Below are 20,599 nucleotides of genomic sequence, written 5' to 3'. Positions count from 1 at the left end.
CCAGCAAAGCAATCCTGTGCATTCTTACTCAGAAGTAAGTCCAGTTTTTTTTCAGTGGAGCTTACTCCCAGGTAAATGTACATAAGGTGTACTGTAAGCTAGGAGTCCTTGGTATATACAGCAACAGATGAGGGCTGTGGCAAATGAGTCAGTGCCTCCCAACCCTGCTCTGGACTAAATGCAGATTTAATGATGAGTGTGTTCCGTAGAAGCTTTCTAAAGGAACACACTGATCTCTAAATGACAGTGCAATTGATTGGGGTGTATGCAAGTTTTCAGTATTTAGTTATTAAAGCACAGTGGTTACTGAAGGCCAAAATGAGGCACCACACAGCTTGAAGAAATGCTCACGTCTTTGCTTTATTTGCTTTATATACTTATTTGGGGCTTGCTAGCGTCATAGGTTTATGTGGGAGTAATACAAAGCTTCAAAATAGAAATGGCGTGAACTGTTGAAGCTATTAGCTAAATTCAATTGAGATTTCCAGTTGGTGACGGACTGGGTATGGGTTGCCATACCAAAGATTGAATCAAACAAGGCAATTGTAGAACAACAACAGCTGCAGCAGCAACAGAGGAACCTACTCTTCCTCTGAGGGGCTCTCTGGGCTGCAGGAGTGCTGATCTCAGTTTGGGATGGGGGGAAGAATCAGATGTGTATTTTGGATATAGACTTGCACCTGCATGTTCAGGTGGTGACTGTGACCAAGACTTGTTTTGCACAGCTGGGAATGGTGAACCAGTTGCATCACTCCTGGAGAAGACAGACTTGCAGGCCAATCCTATTGGGCTTTGCCACCAGCAGAATGTGTGCCGGCAGAATCGGTGTCAGGCAGCGTGCTACAGCACTGAGTAGCACAATGCCTGTGCATCAGTGGGAAGCCCAGAGCCTTCCCATTTATGTCAGTGGATCCAGATGGAGGCAGGTAAGATGGCAGGGGAGATAGGGGGCAGTGGAGGATGGAATGGGGGCAGGGAGGGGTGAAACTGGGTGGGGAGGCAGAAGTGGACTTAGACCTTTAAGATCCAGGTTCAAATCCCCCCTCAACTATGAAGCTTCCTGGGTGACCTTGGGCCAGTCACTTTCTCTCAGCCTCACCTACCTCACAGGGTTGCAGTGAGGACAAAAGGAGGGGAGCAGCTGTGTACACTGCCCTGAGCTCTTTGGAGGAAGAGTGGTATCAAAATTGAAGAAATAAAATAAGAATGGGGGTGGGGATGCTATGAGAGGGGGTGGATCTAGTGGCAACGGCACGTGCCAGAACCTGTCCTCTCCGGCAGCAGCTAGCAGTTCTTACTGTCAGAAAGTCCTTCCTAATGTTCAATCAGAATCTCCCTTGCTGTAAAACCTGTTTGTCTGGATCCTACCCTTCAGAGCAACTGAGAACAAATTCTGCACAATAGCTCCTCTGATATTTATCGATTGTTATCATGTCTCTTCTTAATCATCTCTTCTCCAAACAAAATTGCCCAGTGCCTTCAACCTTTCTCACAGGACATGGTCTCCTGTGCTCCTAGGACCCTTACTGTCCTAGTCAACTTCCTCTGGACCCACTCCAGTTAGTCAATTTTCCTCTTAAACTGCAACATCCAGAACTGGACACAGTATTCCAGGTGGGTCTGACTAAAGCAGAATAAAACAATATCATTACTTCTCATGTTCTGGATACTAAGACTCCTCTTGATGTAGCCTAGAATCCCATTTGCCTTTTTTGCCATTGCATGCCATGTCTAACTTGTTGACTACTAAAACACCTAGATGGTTTTCTTAGCCACAGTAATGCAAACCTTAGGGCCAAAATAGATGTGCCTAGTTGTGCCAGGTGGGAGTTTAGACTTATTTATAAATAACAGGGGGGGGGGGGCTGCAAAACATGGAGAAACCATGGGGATAAAGGTTTTAATACTTTGCCACTGCCATGGTTTTGATCCTTATCGTGGCATCCTATATGCTATTTTAGTTGGGGGGGGGGGGGAAACTTCCATTAGTTTGAAATTGAAGTTTCTTTCCAACAATAGTGTGCTGGGGGCAAAGCTGGGATCAAAGCCACAGTGGGGAGAAAGTGCTAATGCCCCCCAACTCACCTGCTGCGCTTTTGTAATATTTTGCTGCCTCCTTGCTTTAATAAAAATCAGGTTAAACCCTCATCTGGCCATATTGTGCAATTGCACAATAGACACAGGTCTAGTTTGATCCTTAGTTACATCAAAGTTGGACTACTTTATGTGGGGCTACTTTTCAAATGCATTTATGAATGCAACTGGAGCAAAACACTGCAAACAGACCTGCGATGAGCTGAGTTTTTGAAGCATGGGGGCCCCATCATCATTCCAGCGTCATTTGCTTATGATCCATTCTTGGACCCAATTTCAAGTGCTGATAACTACCACTAAATCCCGAGAAGGCTGGGGCCCAGGAGACTTGAAGCACCTTCTCCAAACTCTGCCCTTAACATTGCTGGTGGCTCCATCTGCCCAACTCGTTCAGATGTATGACAGAACATTTTCCATGGCAGTACCAATGCTGTGAAACGTCCTGCCCTCGGAAGCATGTTCTCACTCAGATGTTATCTAAGAATGTCTCTCTTTTAGCTGGCATGTGTCCTGGCTGTCCAGGAATTTTCCCTCTTGGCTTATAGACCGGTTTTATGGCGACTCTGCTGAAATGAACTGAAATTCATTTAATTTCTTTTTAATGATTCTTTGATATTTTTATGATGTGAGCCACCTTAGATCCTTCAGAAATTTAGCAGAAAGGAGAAAGCAACTATTTTAATAAATAATTCACTGTACATGCATTGAAATGGGAAATTATCAAGATCAGTGCCAAGCTCTAAAATTGCTGCTTTGTAGAATACGTTGTTTGAACATGTCATACCACTGAAATGTCACAAATAAAAGAAATATATCAATACAGTGTATTGTATATGCCTATACCACTGGTGTTTTCTCCTATCCTATACATATCTGAGCAATTTTCTAGGTTTTTAAGATCAGCCACTATCTGGCATCATTGGGAAACAAATCCTAAAGAATGTGTTGCAAAAACTAGAGACTGAAAACTGATTGTAAAAAATACATCTTCAAAGCTTGTAACTTTACAGGTAGCTAGGATGAAAGTAGTGGGGATGAGGAGAGAGTTGGACAGAAGAGGAAACAAAAAATAGATGAATTTCTAAACATCCGGGTCTGCACACAACAAAGACTGAAATTCTATGCACACTTTCCTGGGAGAAAGCTCCATTATATATAATGGGACTTAATTCTGAGTTTGCTTCCCCTCCCCCCCCACCCCCCGATTTGTCTTGCAGTGCTGAATGCCTTGATATTATCATTTTCAACCTAGGGGTTTGGCTCCAAGAACTTGTATCGTCTTCATTTCTCTTAAATGAGGAGCTGGGTGTCAGTTGTTACATTCCCTACACAGTGTTGTCACATACTTCTCTTCTAGATTAGGATTTTGCTTATCAAACCAACATGTTGGTAGGAATGTTACAGCTGAAATTAATTGGTGTCCTTGGCAGATGATGTCATGAAGATGAGCCTTTCTGTGTTTCACATCTATACAGAACACACAGGCTTCAGAGATAAGCTGAGCATCAAAAATAACACAGATCTTGCATTCCTTAAACGTTACACCAATTCCTGGGTATACTTGGGGTGTTGATTCCAAAAATGGCATCCGTTTTGCCCTATCATGTCTAGTTTTGGAGACATGGCATAGCCTCTTTAGTGAATGGTTCAAGCAGCTTCCTCATGAGGAAGCCTACACCATGGCTTCCTCATGAGGAAGCTGCTTGAACCATTCACTAATGAGGCTATACTATATCTCCAAAACTAGATGTGATAGGGCAAAACGGGTGCCATTTTTGGAATCAGCACCCCAAATTCATATCAAACCACCATAAAATTTGGGAAAAACTTTTCTGACCCTCAGTTTTGTAGGCCTGTGTAATTAGTCAGTTCTTGTCATACATGAATTCACTACCTGAGAATTCACATATCCATGAGGGGCAGAATTGCACCTACCCCATGTTTCCCATGTTGCAGTTCTTGGCTATCTGCAATTTAAACATCTTTGCAGCCTTCCAAAGGTCTCTGCTGGCTTCCTGAAGGCCACAGAGATATGCAAAATGGCACCACAATCAGCATGAAGCTTTTGAAGTGGCAGGGGAAAGCAGAAACCCTAAAGGTAAGGTACCCTTCCCCCTAACCCCCTGCACCTAAGCCCAATGATCTCATAGGACTGGGTGGCCAACCTACGGCACACGTGCCACTAGTAGCATGTGGACCCTTCCTAAGTGGCACATGCAAAGTCGCCTGTCACAGGGCCTAGGAAAGGGGGGTAAAGAGGATAATTTGTACCCGGCCCAGGGTCAAAAGGGGGGCCCAGGAGCCAAAGGAGGGGCCCAGAAATTTCCTGGGATCTGACATTTTCCTCTCTACTCAGACTTGTTGCCCGTACGGGATGCTGGGGACACTACTGATGCCACATGGGTGGGTAGACCTGGGCTCCAAAGACTTTTCCAGCTTTCTGTACCCTCCCCTCACCCTGCTTCACCCCTATTCAGTTAGTGAAACCACCTGAGCAGGACCAAAATAAGAGAGGACCAAAATAAGTTGGAGTGGCACATTCAAGATTCTATAAATAAGACGTGGCATATGGCATGCTGCAGGTTGGTCACCCCTGCTATAGGATCAATGGTTTCTTATGTATTAGTTTGCTACCACTAGGGCAGCCATTTTCAACCACTGTGCCGTGGCACACTGGTGTGCCGTGAATGGTCCCCAGGTGTGCTGTGGGAATTTGGGAGAGGGTCATTTATTAGTAGAGCCATTGGGGGATGTGAGCCCCCCACCAACAGCATGGTGTGCCTTGTCAATGGTTAAAACGTTGATGGTGTGCCTTGACCATTTTATTGCCCTTTCGGCGTGCCACAAGATGGAAAAGGTTGAAAATCACTGCACTAGGGATTCCAGGAACCTAACGCTAGCAGTCAGTGAGAAGTAACTGTAAAAACAGTTCAGCCTGTTTCAAAAAAGTGAGAGACCTGGTGTCCTTTGAACCTTTGGTTCCAGAAAGCTCAAATGTGTCAAACTGTAGACCCAGCCTCTGGCTAAAGTACACACTGAATTATAAAATATAAATCAAACCCATTTCCCTCCTGTCTGGAAGGTGTATTTGTCACTCATTAGCTTCCTCTGTCCCTCATGCTTCTCCTTTTCCTGATTCCCCCCCCCCCCCAATACTCCTGTTGCTCATCTTTCTTTTGCCAACCCTCCCCCCCTTTCAGGACCTTGTCTTACTGCTTTCGTGTTCGGTGTTAATCCAAATCATTCTTCGGTTAGCTTGCACACGTTTTCTCTTCCACCCAAGTTTCGGCTCGCGCAAACAATAGATGACCCTCTTTTGTCCAAGACAATACGAAGCTTATGCACAGCACACAGTTTTTGCTGGCTCTGTTTTAAAAGGACAGCCAGGCATTTAATTCTGGAAAAGCAGCCAACATTCTCTTTTTATAGCGCAGCAAAGCTCATGATTTTGGTTTTCCGCTTCTGCTAAATGCAAAGCACACCAACTTGAAAAGACACATCTTATCAAATCAGATTTCCTTCCGCCTGTCTTTAGGGAGTCTTTGAAACCTACTCCTTGTCTGATCAATGACACCATCTGGTGGCAGAGTCACCATTGCTGCAGGCTGACTGCTCCCTTTGGGTTTCACTGGTTGGAGTGTCATCATCTGAGCTTCCTGCACTAATAAGCCTGCCTCTCACCTTTCAACCTTCCTTCAGCTGCTTCACGCTCATTATCTGTGTCTCATTTCTCCTTTCATTCTATGCCGCTCCCTATCAATTGGCTTGCCATGGCTTCTCTTATGACTTTGGCTTTCGGTACTTGTGTGTCAAGGACTATAGCAGTGTTTTCTTTTTAAACCGCTTGAACATGTCCTGAAATAAACACTCCTTGAAATGCTCATAGAGACAGACAAAACTACTCCAGAGTAACCTGTCTCACCCTGGGGTGGCTTGGTGACTGGCATCATTTTGCCAGGCAGTAATTAGGATTTTCCTATACATCAGAAGCAGGTGTTGCCGAAATGATGACCCATTTACACCCATTGTTTCTGTGAACAGAAAGAGAACATATAGTCCAATCCCATCCTGTTTGGTCACTTGTAGTCTTTGGGCCCAATCCTATCCAACTTTCCAGCACTGGTGCAACATCAATGCAGCCCTGAGGTAAGAGAACAAATGTTCCCATACCTTGAAGAGGCCTCTGTGACTGCCTCCCCACCACAGAATGTGGTGCACGCCCCTTTGGCACAGCTGCACCAGCTCTGGAAAATTGGAAAGGAGTGGGCCCTTTGTCATCAAATTCTTACTTCTCTCTTCAGTCCTAATAATAGGAAAGAAAAAATGAGCCTCCCTCACAGAGCCTTGAGGGACTCCAGTCAGAAACCCTGCCTTTCCTCAAAACCTGCTGTTCTCATTGTCTTAACTAGTGTCTCACGTATCTTTCAGTCTATGTTAAGCACCTATCTTTTCCACACCTACCATCACCCTGAAGCTTGTCTACATACTATATAGAAGCAACATCAAATGGATCGGAAAAGAGGTCTGAGTGGGCTTCTCTATTCAGTTGAGCCCCCTGCTTTTTGAGGGATCCTGATTGCGCAGACAGATGGTCATACCCTTGAGATTAACACATGGACTTGCGCAATCTCAGACCAACCTCCCCCCCTCCCCACATTCATACAGAGTTGATTCGGATGAGACATTCTAGCCAGTCCCACCCACCTGTGCAGAAGGATGTGGTCACACATTGCCCGTTTCCACTCCTGGTGCACCATTCCTGTTCTCATGATTCTAGGGCAGAGGCATTCATCCACAGTCCAAGCTGCCCCCTCACACACAACTTTCAATAACACTTTATTCAAATCGTGAATGAGGAGAACAGTTCAAATGAACCTCCTCCCAGTGTGATTATGAGAAAGGACTTGCTGCTCCTGGCTGTAACCAACTGAACGTTTCATGCTAGTCAAAGCAATATTATTGCCTATTGTACAGCCTGCAGCTGACAGTCTCTCACTCACAAGTGTGCTTTGGATTTGCTGGAGCTGGTAGCTCAGTGACAGGAGGGAGTAGTGCTGCCCAGAGGCTTTGTGGATCACACAGAAGAAGCCCTTGAGGTACATTAATCCATTTCTGCCTAGCCCACAGGTGTACACGTTTGATCCCTGTTGTGTATATGCAACATAGGGCAGAAATGCCTTAAGTTTCCATGCACAATAAATCATGAGGACTAAAAACACAGTATCACATTTGAAACGGGAAGTGTTTATACAATATTGGAGGATGCAGGATAGTCTATGTTGACACAGGATGCTATAGACATTGGCACAGCATGTGCTACCTTTCTTTGGTTTTAAGCAAACCAGGACAATGCCCTTTTTTTTTGACCTAGGGTGCTTGGATATGATTGAGGATAGTCAATTACACAGGCCAACACACATTTTGCTTCCTTAAACGTTACACCAATTCCTGGGTATATTTGGGGTGCTGATTCCAAAAATGGCATCCGTTTTGCCCTATCACGTCTAGTTTTGGAAACACGGCATAGCCTCTTTAGTGAATGTTTCAAGCAGCTTCCTCATGAGGAAGCCTACACCATGGCTTCCTTATGGGGAAGCTGCTTGAACCATTCACTAATGAGGCTATACTATATCTCCAAAACTAGATGTGATAGGGCAAAACGGGTGCCATTTTTGGAATCAGCACCCCAAATTCATATCAAACCACCATAAAATTTGGGAAAAACTTTTCTGACCCTCAGTTTTGTAGGCCTGTGTAATTAGTCAGTTCTTGTCATACATGAATTCACTACCTGAGAATTCACATATCCATGAGGGGCAGAATTGCACCTACCCCATGTTTCCCATGTTGCAGTTCTTGGCTATCTGCAATTTAAACATCTTTGCAGCCTTCCAAAGGTCTCTGCTGGCTTCCTGAAGGCCACAGAGATATGCAAAATGGCACCACAATCAGCATGAAGCTTTTGAAGTGGCAGGGGAAAGCAGAAACCCTAAAGGTAAGGTACCCTTCCCCCTAACCCCCTGCACCTAAGCCCAATGATCTCATAGGACTGGGTGGCCAACCTACGGCACACGTGCCACTAGTAGCATGTGGACCCTTCCTAAGTGGCACATGCAAAGTCGCCTGTCACAGGGCCTAGGAAAGGGGGGTAAAGAGGATAATTTGTACCCGGCCCAGGGTCAAAAGGGGGGCCCAGGAGCCAAAGGAGGGGCCCAGAAATTTCCTGGGATCTGACATTTTCCTCTCTACTCAGACTTGTTGCCCGTACGGGATGCTGGGGACACTACTGATGCCACATGGGTGGGTAGACCTGGGCTCCAAAGACTTTTCCAGCTTTCTGTACCCTCCCCTCACCCTGCTTCACCCCTATTCAGTTAGTGAAACCACCTGAGCAGGACCAAAATAAGAGAGGACCAAAATAAGTTGGAGTGGCACATTCAAGATTCTATAAATAAGACGTGGCATATGGCATGCTGCAGGTTGGTCACCCCTGCTATAGGATCAATGGTTTCTTATGTATTAGTTTGCTACCACTAGGGCAGCCATTTTCAACCACTGTGCCGTGGCACACTGGTGTGCCGTGAATGGTCCCCAGGTGTGCTGTGGGAATTTGGGAGAGGGTCATTTATTAGTAGAGCCATTGGGGGATGTGAGCCCCCCACCAACAGCATGGTGTGCCTTGTCAATGGTTAAAACGTTGATGGTGTGCCTTGACCATTTTATTGCCCTTTCGGCGTGCCACAAGATGGAAAAGGTTGAAAATCACTGCACTAGGGATTCCAGGAACCTAACGCTAGCAGTCAGTGAGAAGTAACTGTAAAAACAGTTCAGCCTGTTTCAAAAAAGTGAGAGACCTGGTGTCCTTTGAACCTTTGGTTCCAGAAAGCTCAAATGTGTCAAACTGTAGACCCAGCCTCTGGCTAAAGTACACACTGAATTATAAAATATAAATCAAACCCATTTCCCTCCTGTCTGGAAGGTGTATTTGTCACTCATTAGCTTCCTCTGTCCCTCATGCTTCTCCTTTTCCTGATTCCCCCCCCCCCCAATACTCCTGTTGCTCATCTTTCTTTTGCCAACCCTCCCCCCCTTTCAGGACCTTGTCTTACTGCTTTCGTGTTCGGTGTTAATCCAAATCATTCTTCGGTTAGCTTGCACACGTTTTCTCTTCCACCCAAGTTTCGGCTCGCGCAAACAATAGATGACCCTCTTTTGTCCAAGACAATACGAAGCTTATGCACAGCACACAGTTTTTGCTGGCTCTGTTTTAAAAGGACAGCCAGGCATTTAATTCTGGAAAAGCAGCCAACATTCTCTTTTTATAGCGCAGCAAAGCTCATGATTTTGGTTTTCCGCTTCTGCTAAATGCAAAGCACACCAACTTGAAAAGACACATCTTATCAAATCAGATTTCCTTCCGCCTGTCTTTAGGGAGTCTTTGAAACCTACTCCTTGTCTGATCAATGACACCATCTGGTGGCAGAGTCACCATTGCTGCAGGCTGACTGCTCCCTTTGGGTTTCACTGGTTGGAGTGTCATCATCTGAGCTTCCTGCACTAATAAGCCTGCCTCTCACCTTTCAACCTTCCTTCAGCTGCTTCACGCTCATTATCTGTGTCTCATTTCTCCTTTCATTCTATGCCGCTCCCTATCAATTGGCTTGCCATGGCTTCTCTTATGACTTTGGCTTTCGGTACTTGTGTGTCAAGGACTATAGCAGTGTTTTCTTTTTAAACCGCTTGAACATGTCCTGAAATAAACACTCCTTGAAATGCTCATAGAGACAGACAAAACTACTCCAGAGTAACCTGTCTCACCCTGGGGTGGCTTGGTGACTGGCATCATTTTGCCAGGCAGTAATTAGGATTTTCCTATACATCAGAAGCAGGTGTTGCCGAAATGATGACCCATTTACACCCATTGTTTCTGTGAACAGAAAGAGAACATATAGTCCAATCCCATCCTGTTTGGTCACTTGTAGTCTTTGGGCCCAATCCTATCCAACTTTCCAGCACTGGTGCAACATCAATGCAGCCCTGAGGTAAGAGAACAAATGTTCCCATACCTTGAAGAGGCCTCTGTGACTGCCTCCCCACCACAGAATGTGGTGCACGCCCCTTTGGCACAGCTGCACCAGCTCTGGAAAATTGGAAAGGAGTGGGCCCTTTGTCATCAAATTCTTACTTCTCTCTTCAGTCCTAATAATAGGAAAGAAAAAATGAGCCTCCCTCACAGAGCCTTGAGGGACTCCAGTCAGAAACCCTGCCTTTCCTCAAAACCTGCTGTTCTCATTGTCTTAACTAGTGTCTCACGTATCTTTCAGTCTATGTTAAGCACCTATCTTTTCCACACCTACCATCACCCTGAAGCTTGTCTACATACTATATAGAAGCAACATCAAATGGATCGGAAAAGAGGTCTGAGTGGGCTTCTCTATTCAGTTGAGCCCCCTGCTTTTTGAGGGATCCTGATTGCGCAGACAGATGGTCATACCCTTGAGATTAACACATGGACTTGCGCAATCTCAGACCAACCTCCCCCCCTCCCCACATTCATACAGAGTTGATTCGGATGAGACATTCTAGCCAGTCCCACCCACCTGTGCAGAAGGATGTGGTCACACATTGCCCGTTTCCACTCCTGGTGCACCATTCCTGTTCTCATGATTCTAGGGCAGAGGCATTCATCCACAGTCCAAGCTGCCCCCTCACACACAACTTTCAATAACACTTTATTCAAATCGTGAATGAGGAGAACAGTTCAAATGAACCTCCTCCCAGTGTGATTATGAGAAAGGACTTGCTGCTCCTGGCTGTAACCAACTGAACGTTTCATGCTAGTCAAAGCAATATTATTGCCTATTGTACAGCCTGCAGCTGACAGTCTCTCACTCACAAGTGTGCTTTGGATTTGCTGGAGCTGGTAGCTCAGTGACAGGAGGGAGTAGTGCTGCCCAGAGGCTTTGTGGATCACACAGAAGAAGCCCTTGAGGTACATTAATCCATTTCTGCCTAGCCCACAGGTGTACACGTTTGATCCCTGTTGTGTATATGCAACATAGGGCAGAAATGCCTTAAGTTTCCATGCACAATAAATCATGAGGACTAAAAACACAGTATCACATTTGAAACGGGAAGTGTTTATACAATATTGGAGGATGCAGGATAGTCTATGTTGACACAGGATGCTATAGACATTGGCACAGCATGTGCTACCTTTCTTTGGTTTTAAGCAAACCAGGACAATGCCCTTTTTTTTTGACCTAGGGTGCTTGGATATGATTGAGGATAGTCAATTACACAGGCCAACACACATTTTGCTTCCTTAAACGTTACACCAATTCCTGGGTATATTTGGGGTGCTGATTCCAAAAATGGCATCCGTTTTGCCCTATCACGTCTAGTTTTGGAAACACGGCATAGCCTCTTTAGTGAATGTTTCAAGCAGCTTCCTCATGAGGAAGCCTACACCATGGCTTCCTTATGGGGAAGCTGCTTGAACCATTCACTAATGAGGCTATACTATATCTCCAAAACTAGACGTGATAGGGCAAAAAACAGATGCCATTTTTTAAATCGGCACCCCAAATTCATATCAAACCACCATAAAGTTTGGGAAAAACTTTTCTGACCCTCAATTTTGTAGGCCTGTGTTATTGATTTCAAAATTAATGGGTCTTTGGGCAGAGAAAAATAAGGATAAAACTGGTGAGGCAAGTACTGATCCTGAAGGCATTTGAGAATGAGCAATGAAGCCAAGAGGTAGGTAGCAGGAAGGAACAGGGTGGAATCTAGCAGATAAAGGCTGGCAGACTCTGGAGTGGCTTTTTAGACCCTAATATATGGTGAATTACTGAATGGACCTGTCAAATACCAATTGGTTGGTAGCCCTAGTGGCTGCAGATGACACCATCACATGACTGAGGCACTGCCATGTTCCTTGGAATTTGGTTTGGTTAATGATTATTTGAATGTGGTTCTAGAGTGCTCTTTTTGCACCGGAATAGAAATGTTTGAAAAGAAATAAAAGACATCCTGACTAGCTCTGGGAACGTGGTCAGGATATTGGCACCCTGCTCTTGTGTTTCTGGGAAATCCCAGCTATAAATATTATCTGGACTTTTTTTTATGGAAGCAGTGGAAGACTGAACAGACGATTGGAACTTTCCGCAGCCTGCTGGCAGGCAAAATTCTACGTGAACCATCGAGAGAGGACTGCTGGATCGTTCAGAAATGACAGCCAAGACCTGGAGAAACTTAAGTTCCTCTGTTAACCAAGGGCTAACTGACCCTGTTTGGCAGGAAAGTTAAAACTGATGGCGACAATTTGTGCCTCAGTAGGAGACAGTTGAGCACATGGTTCTTTTAAAAGAAAATTGTGTTAGTTATATGGTCCAGGAAAATGAGGCAATTTCATATCAAAATGTAACATTTTGTAATGTAGGTGACATTTCAGAATCACAGCTATTTCTTCCCAAGAGGTTGCCAAACATTAGGACAATAAGGTTCTGTGAATTTGTTTTTCATTCGGGGAAACGTAAAGTGGGAAACTTCCTCATAAAACATTTTGCAGTTGCCCAATATTTAAGTTTTATTGGTATGCAGTATTAATATTGGGGGGGGGGATACAATTCTGGATAATCAGCATGGGTTGTTACATCCTACCTCTTTAAGAAGCAAAGCCATAAAGCAGTGGTTCCCAAACTGTGAGCTTTGGCTCCCTGAAGAGCCATGGAAGCCAGCCAGGTGAGCTGCAGAATCCTCACAAAACACCCACTGCCCTATATAGTGTACAGGTATAAACTAATTATCCATGGATTTGTCTGCGGTTTTATCTCAACAGGATGAGAAGCGTCCTTTAAATTAAAAGGAAAAAAAAGTCGTTTAACAATAGCCTCATTAATGCAGGCAAATCCAAGAATCATTCTCTCACCAGGTGCTTAGAACAGCTTCACTCCAAGGCAAGTGACCCCTCCCTTCCCCCTGAGCACATGAAAGAAAGATAATCACTTTGCATTGGTGAAGGGAGGGATTGCTGGCTTGGAGTGAAGTCTTTCTAAGCGCTTGGAGAGAGACTGATTGATGGATTGTCTGCCTAATGACACTGTCTTAAAGGTCACAAAGGTCAGCAAGGCTGTTTTAAAATTGCCTAGCAAAGGGACATTGTTTTTAAATGGATTTGCTTTAATGCAATTTTTGCTATCCATGTGAGTTCTGGGACTGGAACCCTCACGAATAAGGAGACTCAATCTGTATAGGATTTAACCCTAATGGGGCACTGCGGTCAGTGCTCCAGTAGGTCAAGAGAGCTGCCATTTGAAGAAGTTCAGGAACCACTGCCATATGGCCTCAAGATGAGACAGGCTTTGTGAGAAACAAAAGATTGTTTTACTTTTGCAGCAGAGGTCAGGGTGAGCGAGTAAGCCTGCATGCTGTTCTCAGGGGACTGAACTCTTCTAGGCCCAAATGGACCAATAACCAGAGACAATCTTTCTTAGCTGTCATTAAAAAAAAACACCTAGGTTTTTCAGGCCTGGATGTTTCCAATGAGTTGCAAGCAATAAATATTTTTATTGTAAATATTTTTATTGTGTGTTATTATAAATATTATAAATATTAAGGGTGCAAGCCTAACCCCTTATGTCAGTACTTTCCAGCACTAGTATAGCGGTGCCAATGGGACTCATAGAGTCACTCATGGAGGCCTCCTCAAAGTAAGAGAATGTTTGTTCCCTTACCTCAGAGCTCCATTGCCCTTATGTCAGTGCTGGGAAGTGTCCCACATTATTTCATGTTTTAAGGTTTTTTAAAGTATCTCAATGCTCCTTTCACTTAAGCAACATTCTTCACCAGTGGAAAGACAGATGAAGATTCCAACAACACATTCAGAAAGCAGCTGCCAGCTTATTTACCATTGTACCAGAGCCTTAAAAGGAGTTGAGACTTTGCCTCATTCCAATTTATAGAGCATAATAAATCTTTCTATGGAAATATCTTTACCTTACAAGTTTACAGCTGGACATTATCAACCCAAAGCACACACTATTAAGAGTAGCATTTGAATTATGTGAACTGGGTAGATCCTGGAAGTGAACACTATCTAATTCTGGTAACTTTTATCTAATAAACTATCACCAGGGAGGCTTCAAGCTGATCCTGGAATGTATTATAAATTGTCTGAAACTCTAGGTTCTGCGCCATATAAGAACAGGACAATAAAAACTGTCCAAGTTGAAATGCAGTTAAATGCCTGCAAATATTAGGGAGGGGGAGGAGAGGGACGCAAATTTTTTGGAAAGATTTTCATATAACCAGGAGAGTTTTGATTTCTTAAAACTAATATTTTAAAGCCTGAGATTGCTCCTTCATTTATAGCTTCATTCACTCATCACCTAAATATCGTCAGTGTTTAAAAGAGCATACTGCATATCGATTTGATGTGCATTGGAGTTTGTCAGAATCTATAGAAAGTCACGTTTAAATGGTACTGGAATTACTGGAACAGCTTAGCTGTGACTAGCTTAATTGGAACATAGGAAGGGCTATTTCTTCATCCCTGGTCTGTGAGCTTCTCGGAGGCATGTAGCAGCATGTTAGGACTAAATCTTTGGATGTTCCCACAGGGCTTCTACATTCTTATGATTTTCTTTGGATCAGGGCCAAAACATTTTAGAAATGGATCTCATACAAATGCTGTAAAAATATGGGAATTACAGATCCAACTGCTTGTTCTACAAGAAAAACTTCAGTGTTATACTTCTTCAATATATGTAATCACACATTCGCATCTGATGGTTGCGAGAGAGAGAAACAAAGCATGATAGTAGCATCAATGACTCCCTCAACCACAGAACCTTTTCCTCACATCTTAGTACAGAAAATCATACCAAGTGCATAGCCTGTGCCCAGTGTATACTGTGTCCAATACACTGAGATAGTCCCATAGTTGTCATGAAGCCTGAACTACACCAAGCAAAGCACTGTTGAAATCACCTAGGACAGTGTTTCTCAAACTGTGGGTCAGGACCCACTAGGTGGGTTGCAAGCCAGTTTCAGGTGGGTTGGGGATTTTATTTTTAATATATTAGACTTGACACTACCATGGTATGTGACTGCATCTGGGGAAATGCTACAAATCTGTACTTTGAACAGTTTACCATGTATGTTTTTAACAATGATAGTGAATGGGACTTACTCCTGGGTAAGTTTGGATAGGATTGCAGCCTAGGATTGCTAAAAATTTTCCTGCTTGATGATGTCACTTCCAGCAATGACATCACTTCTAGGTTAATGACATCACTTCTGTTGAGTCCCAACAGACTGTCATTTTAGTAAGTGGATCCCAATACTAAAAAGTTTGAGAACCACTGCCCTAGGACCAATGTTTTTATACACTTCAACACCATGCTTGAAATTTTTTTTTTTACTTAGGCTGCAATCCTAACGATACTTTCCTGGGAGTAAGTTCCATTGATTATAATGAAACTTACTTCTGAGTTGACAGGCACAGGTTCTTAGCCAGGCAGTCTGTTAGTTGGACAGTAAGGAATAGGCAATACATTAGCAGAATACTAAGTTCATCTTATGCTCCACCCAGATAAATACAATTTAATATACCTCCTATCTGTGGGTCCCATACCCTTGGTTTCAATTACCCACGGTTTTCAAATCCACCCCCATCACGCTCATGACTCACCTGTCTTCATACGCAAACACTTTGCAAAAAAAAAACACTTTTCTTCCTTTTGCTTTGGAACAGGAAGTAGACAGCAAGAACCTAGACTTGCGCTCTGGCAACTCCTGCGACACTGCTGGAACCAACCGTATTGGCTTCTGCCTTTCCATTGGATCAATTTAGCGAAGTGGAGAGGGGGGATTTGCTGCGAGGGTAACAGTCTATCCTCCATATCTACTTCACCCAGGCTTCGTGCACTGGAGAGGACACTAACCACCATTCAGAGCGCGATACCATAGTCTTCCGAGACTGAAGGATGCCAACAAGCTACAGTAGGCAATAGTGAGAATGTTAACAGAAATTCCTCTGCTGTCCACTTCCTGGAGAGAAAGGAAGTGCCTTGAATTGCTGATAAGGCAAGTGCCTTGAAGGACTGACAAGAAGGGCAATCAGTGTGAAGGGGGGTGTCATTGTCCCAGTGTTCTTCTCATTTACTCTTAGCAGTCTTAGGGCCCAATTCTATCCAACTTTTCAGCGCTGGTGCAACTGTAATCCAGCCCCAAGGAAAGGGAACAAATGTTCCCTTACCTGGAGGCCTCCTTGACTGTTTCCCTACTGCAGGATGCAATGCATGCCTTATTGGCACAGCTGCACCAGTGCTGGAAAATTGGATAGGATTTGGCCCCTTAAAGAGATGACTTCCCCTCCCTCCATCCCCCAAGATCCCAATCATATTCAGAGCAAAAGATCAAGCAACAGCAGCTTTTGCAGCTGTTTTCTGCTTCCCTACAAGGGAAGGCTTCCCTTTAAAGTTGAAAACAATGGAAAGATGAGCTCTGGCTACAGAGGGCTCCACTGGCAGAAGATCTAGTGCAGGAGTGCCAAACATGAGCTGGTTACTACTTACAGAAGCTTTTTGTCAGATCAGCATGATAACTGGGCTCTCCCAGCACCACAATCACTGTTCTCACCTGCAAAGTGATACACTGGCAGAAGCAGCACAGTTGAAAAAGTGCTAATAGGAGAGCCCAATTATCATGCAGGCCACCTTTTCAGTAGCACTGCATCTGCAGAAGTGCTGGAAGGGAGAGACAAAAAGAAGTCCCAGATGGTGAGGAACGGTAAGAAGCAGACCAAGAGGAGTGAAAAAAGGGAGAAGCTGAGAGCACCCAGTTATGTGAGCCACCCTTTCAGCAGTGCCACTTCTGCCAAGATGTCACTTTGCAGAGCACCTCTCAGCTGCTGAGTTGTGAAGTAATGTCTTAGCAGAAGTGGCACTGCTGAAAGGGTGGGCTCCCCATACCTTGAAAATGTGATCAAGATTTGTATATTTGTTGTTTGCAGTTGAGTTCCTAAATGAGAAAAAAAGTGCTTATTTCTGGTCTTCACCTGCTTAATGACATCCCTTGCAGCCCCTCAGTAGGTGCCATTAATGCTATTTGGTCCAACTGTGGTTGATATTCTGATCTAGAGTCACTATTTATACCCCTTTTAGAAGTCTTTTAACTGATCTGAAATTGACACGCTTAGACAGTTACTAACTGGCAGAAATGAGATTTTAACAACTAAGGGCCCAATCCTATCCAACTTTCCAGCACCGGTACAGGTGCAATGCAGCCCCAAGGTAAGGGAACAAATGTTCCCATACCTTGAGGACTCTGTGACTGCCTCCCCACCACAGGATGCAGCATACACCCCATTGGCACAGTTGCACCGGCACTGGAAAATTGGATAGGGTTCGGCGCTAACATGGCACAGTGCCTTTATTGTATTTATACAAGAATTATCTCAAGAAGTTATGTCTAATTAATGTATATGGACACTTTTCTGTTTAACAACTTGGTTTTATTGTTTAGGCCAATAAAGGTTTTTGACTTTGATTATTTGGTCCACTGTATGAAATGAGTTTGACACCCCTGTCTAGGGTGCTGCCTCACTCCTTTGGAGGACTCAAAACTCACAGATAACAGACAACCATGTGAGTTTTCCAACCGTATATTCAAAAACCTACAGTATGTAATTTGCTCTGATAGCTGCATGTGAGAGGGAATGATTGGGAAGGACAGCCAGCTCTTCAGTCATCATTTGAGTCATATCGTTGGACTCTCAACAATGCCCCCCCTTTGCAGAAGTTCAATGACAAAGGGAGCAGATCACCAGAGAGTAGTTCTTTGCTGGTGTCTGAGAAAGATTTAGATATACAGTAGCTACAGCATGTAGATGATACCATCCTTGTACTGGATTTATATAGCCATTCACGCACCAGCACACTGAAAAGGTTAGAGATGATGCAATTGTTAACATTATAAGTAATTGTTAACACATTTTGAACAGCTTTATTATATGCAGAAAATCCTCCTGAAAAAGCTGGCAGTATTTGCAGTTAAACTATACTGCTGGCTGTCTAAATGCCTGGCTGACATTTAATCAGTTATAGCCAAAATATAAGAATAAAGAACATAAGAACATAAGAACATAAGAACAGCCCCACTGGATCAGGCCATAGGCCCATCTAGTCCAGCTTCCTGTATCTCACAGCGGCCCACCAAATGCCCCAGGGAGCACACCAGATAACAAGAGACGTCATCCTGGTGCTCTCCCCTACATCTGGCATTCTGACTTAACCCATTCCTAAAATCAGGAGGTTGCGCATACACATCATGGCTTGTACCCCATAATGGATTTTTCCTCCAGAAACTCGTCCAATCCCCTTTTAAAGGCGTCTAGGCTAGACGCCAGCACCACATCCTGTGGCAAGGAGTTCCACAGACCGACCACGCGCTGAGTAAAGAAATATTTTCTTTTGTCTGTCCTAACCCGCCCAACACTCAATTTTAGTGGATGTCCCCTGGTTCTGGTATTATGTGAGAGTGTAAAGAGCATCTCCCTATCCACTCTGTCCATCCCCTGCATAATTTTGTATGTCTCAATCATGTCCCCCCTCAAGTGTCTCTTTTCTAGGCTGAAGAGGCCCAAACGCCGTAGCCTTTCCTCATAAGGAAGGTGCCCCAGCCCCGTAATCATCTTAGTCGCTCTCTTTTGCACCTTTTCCATTTCCACTATGTCTTTTTTGAGATGCGGCGACCAGAACTGGACACAATACTCCAGGTGTGGCCTTACCATCGATTTGTACAACGGCATTATAATACTAAACGTTTTGTTCTCAATACCCTTCCTAATGATCCCAAGCATAGAATTGGCCTTCTTCACTGCCGCCGCACATTGGGTCGACACTTTCATCGACCTGTCCACCACCACCCCAAGATCTCTCTCCTGATCTGTCACAGACAGCTCAGAACCCATCAGCCTATATCTAAAGTTTTGATTTTTTGCCCCAATGTGCATGACTTTACACTTACTGACATTGAAGCGCATCTGCCATTTTGCTGCCCATTCTGCCAGTCTGGAGAGATCCTTCTGGAGCTCCTCACAATCACTTCTGGTCTTTACCACTCGGAAAAGTTTGGTGTCGTCTGCAAACTTAGCCACTTCACTGCTCAACCCTGTCTCCAGGTCATTTATGAAGAGGTTGAAAAGCACCGGTCCCAGGACAGATCCTTGGGACACACCGCTTTTCACCTCTCTCCATTGTGAAAATTGCCCATTGACACCCACTCTCTGCTTCCTGGCCTCCAACCAGTTCTCAATCCACGAGAGGACCTGTCCTCTAATTCCCTGACTGTGGAGTTTTTTCAGTAGCCTTTGGTGAGGGACCGTGTCAAACGCCTTCTGAAAGTCCAGATATATAATGTCCACGGGTTCTCCCGCATCCACATGCCTGTTGACCTTTTCAAAGAATTCTATAAGGTTTGTGAGGCAAGACTTACCCTTACAGAAGCCATGCTGACTCTCCCTCAGCAAGGCCTGTTCGTCTATGTGTTTTGAGATCCTATCTTTGATGAGGCATTCTACCATCTTACCCGGTATGGATGTTAGGCTGACCGGCCTATAGTTTCCCGGGTCCCCCCTCTTTCCCTTTTTAAAAATAGGCGTGACATTTGCTATCCTCCAATCTTCTGGCACCGTGGCCGTTTTGAGGAACCTTCCTTTATTGTTGGGACTTGTAGAGCTCCATTGTGCCCTGCTGCAGACACTCTCACAAAGGAGTGAGCCCCATCCCTGGCCACTCAGTGATGTCATCACCAGGCATCAAATAACCCTGGAGGAGACCAGGATCCCCTCTGGTCTCCACAGAAGGAAAGGGTGGAGACTAGAGGGAGCAGGGCAGGGAAAGGAACAGGTGAGGTGGGCGAGGAAGAAGCAGAAACTGGAAGATGGGCAAATGGAGCGATGGGGTATGGGCAAGATGGGAGGAAGAACTATTGAGAAGAGGAGGAGAGACCTAGGGGAAAGAGGCAACTCAGAAGAGTCTGGACCAGCAAAAGCTAAGGGGAATAATGGAAGAATAGATGGTGATAGAAGGAGGCAAGAAGGAAGCTACGGGGCGGAGGCAGAGGATAAAGGGAAGCTGACTTAGGAGGATGCTAAAGATGGACAAAAAGAAGGAATCAAGGGGCAGAGGCCAAGACAGAAAATAAGGGTAGACAAAAGAGGGGGAGGAAGCAGTTTGTACCAGGCAACAGAGTTCTTGGGTACACTTACAAGGTACTCTACGTACCTTCCAGGCCTTCCTGGTCTAATGGTCAGACCCAGAGGCACCTCAAAAACTGTGTAGTGCAGAAAGCTGGGCAAGCAAAGACATGTTGGGTTGAAGAACTTCGCTCTAAGAACCAGTGAAGGGCCAAGAGGGAGAAAGACTTAAGGAGGGGTCCAAAAAGTATTCAGGAGCCTAAAAGGAGTGTACAGATAGAAACCGAAATAAAAACCAAT

General features: G+C 44.6%; 1 protein-coding gene across 5 annotated transcripts in view; it reads right to left on the bottom strand.

Moving 5' to 3' along the window:
* PDE9A (phosphodiesterase 9A) overlaps positions 1-5,470 on the bottom strand; it is a 92,074-nt gene extending 86,604 nt beyond the window's left edge. For 4 of the 5 annotated variants that reach the window (XM_066620557.1, XM_066620555.1, XM_066620558.1 and 1 more), the window contains exon 1: positions 5,298-5,470. The gene's annotated coding sequence lies outside the window, so the exon portion shown is untranslated. The remainder of the gene's footprint in view (positions 1-5,297) is intronic. The other variant, XM_066620556.1, reaches the window with a different exon arrangement.
* Between the last annotated feature and the right edge of the window lie 15,129 nt (positions 5,471-20,599).

This window comes from Tiliqua scincoides, chromosome 3 (assembly GCF_035046505.1).
Source record: "Tiliqua scincoides isolate rTilSci1 chromosome 3, rTilSci1.hap2, whole genome shotgun sequence".
Classification (NCBI taxonomy): Eukaryota; Metazoa; Chordata; class Lepidosauria; order Squamata; family Scincidae; genus Tiliqua; species Tiliqua scincoides.
Note: the sequence above shows the minus strand (reverse complement) of the source record. Positions and strands in the feature narration are given on the sequence as shown.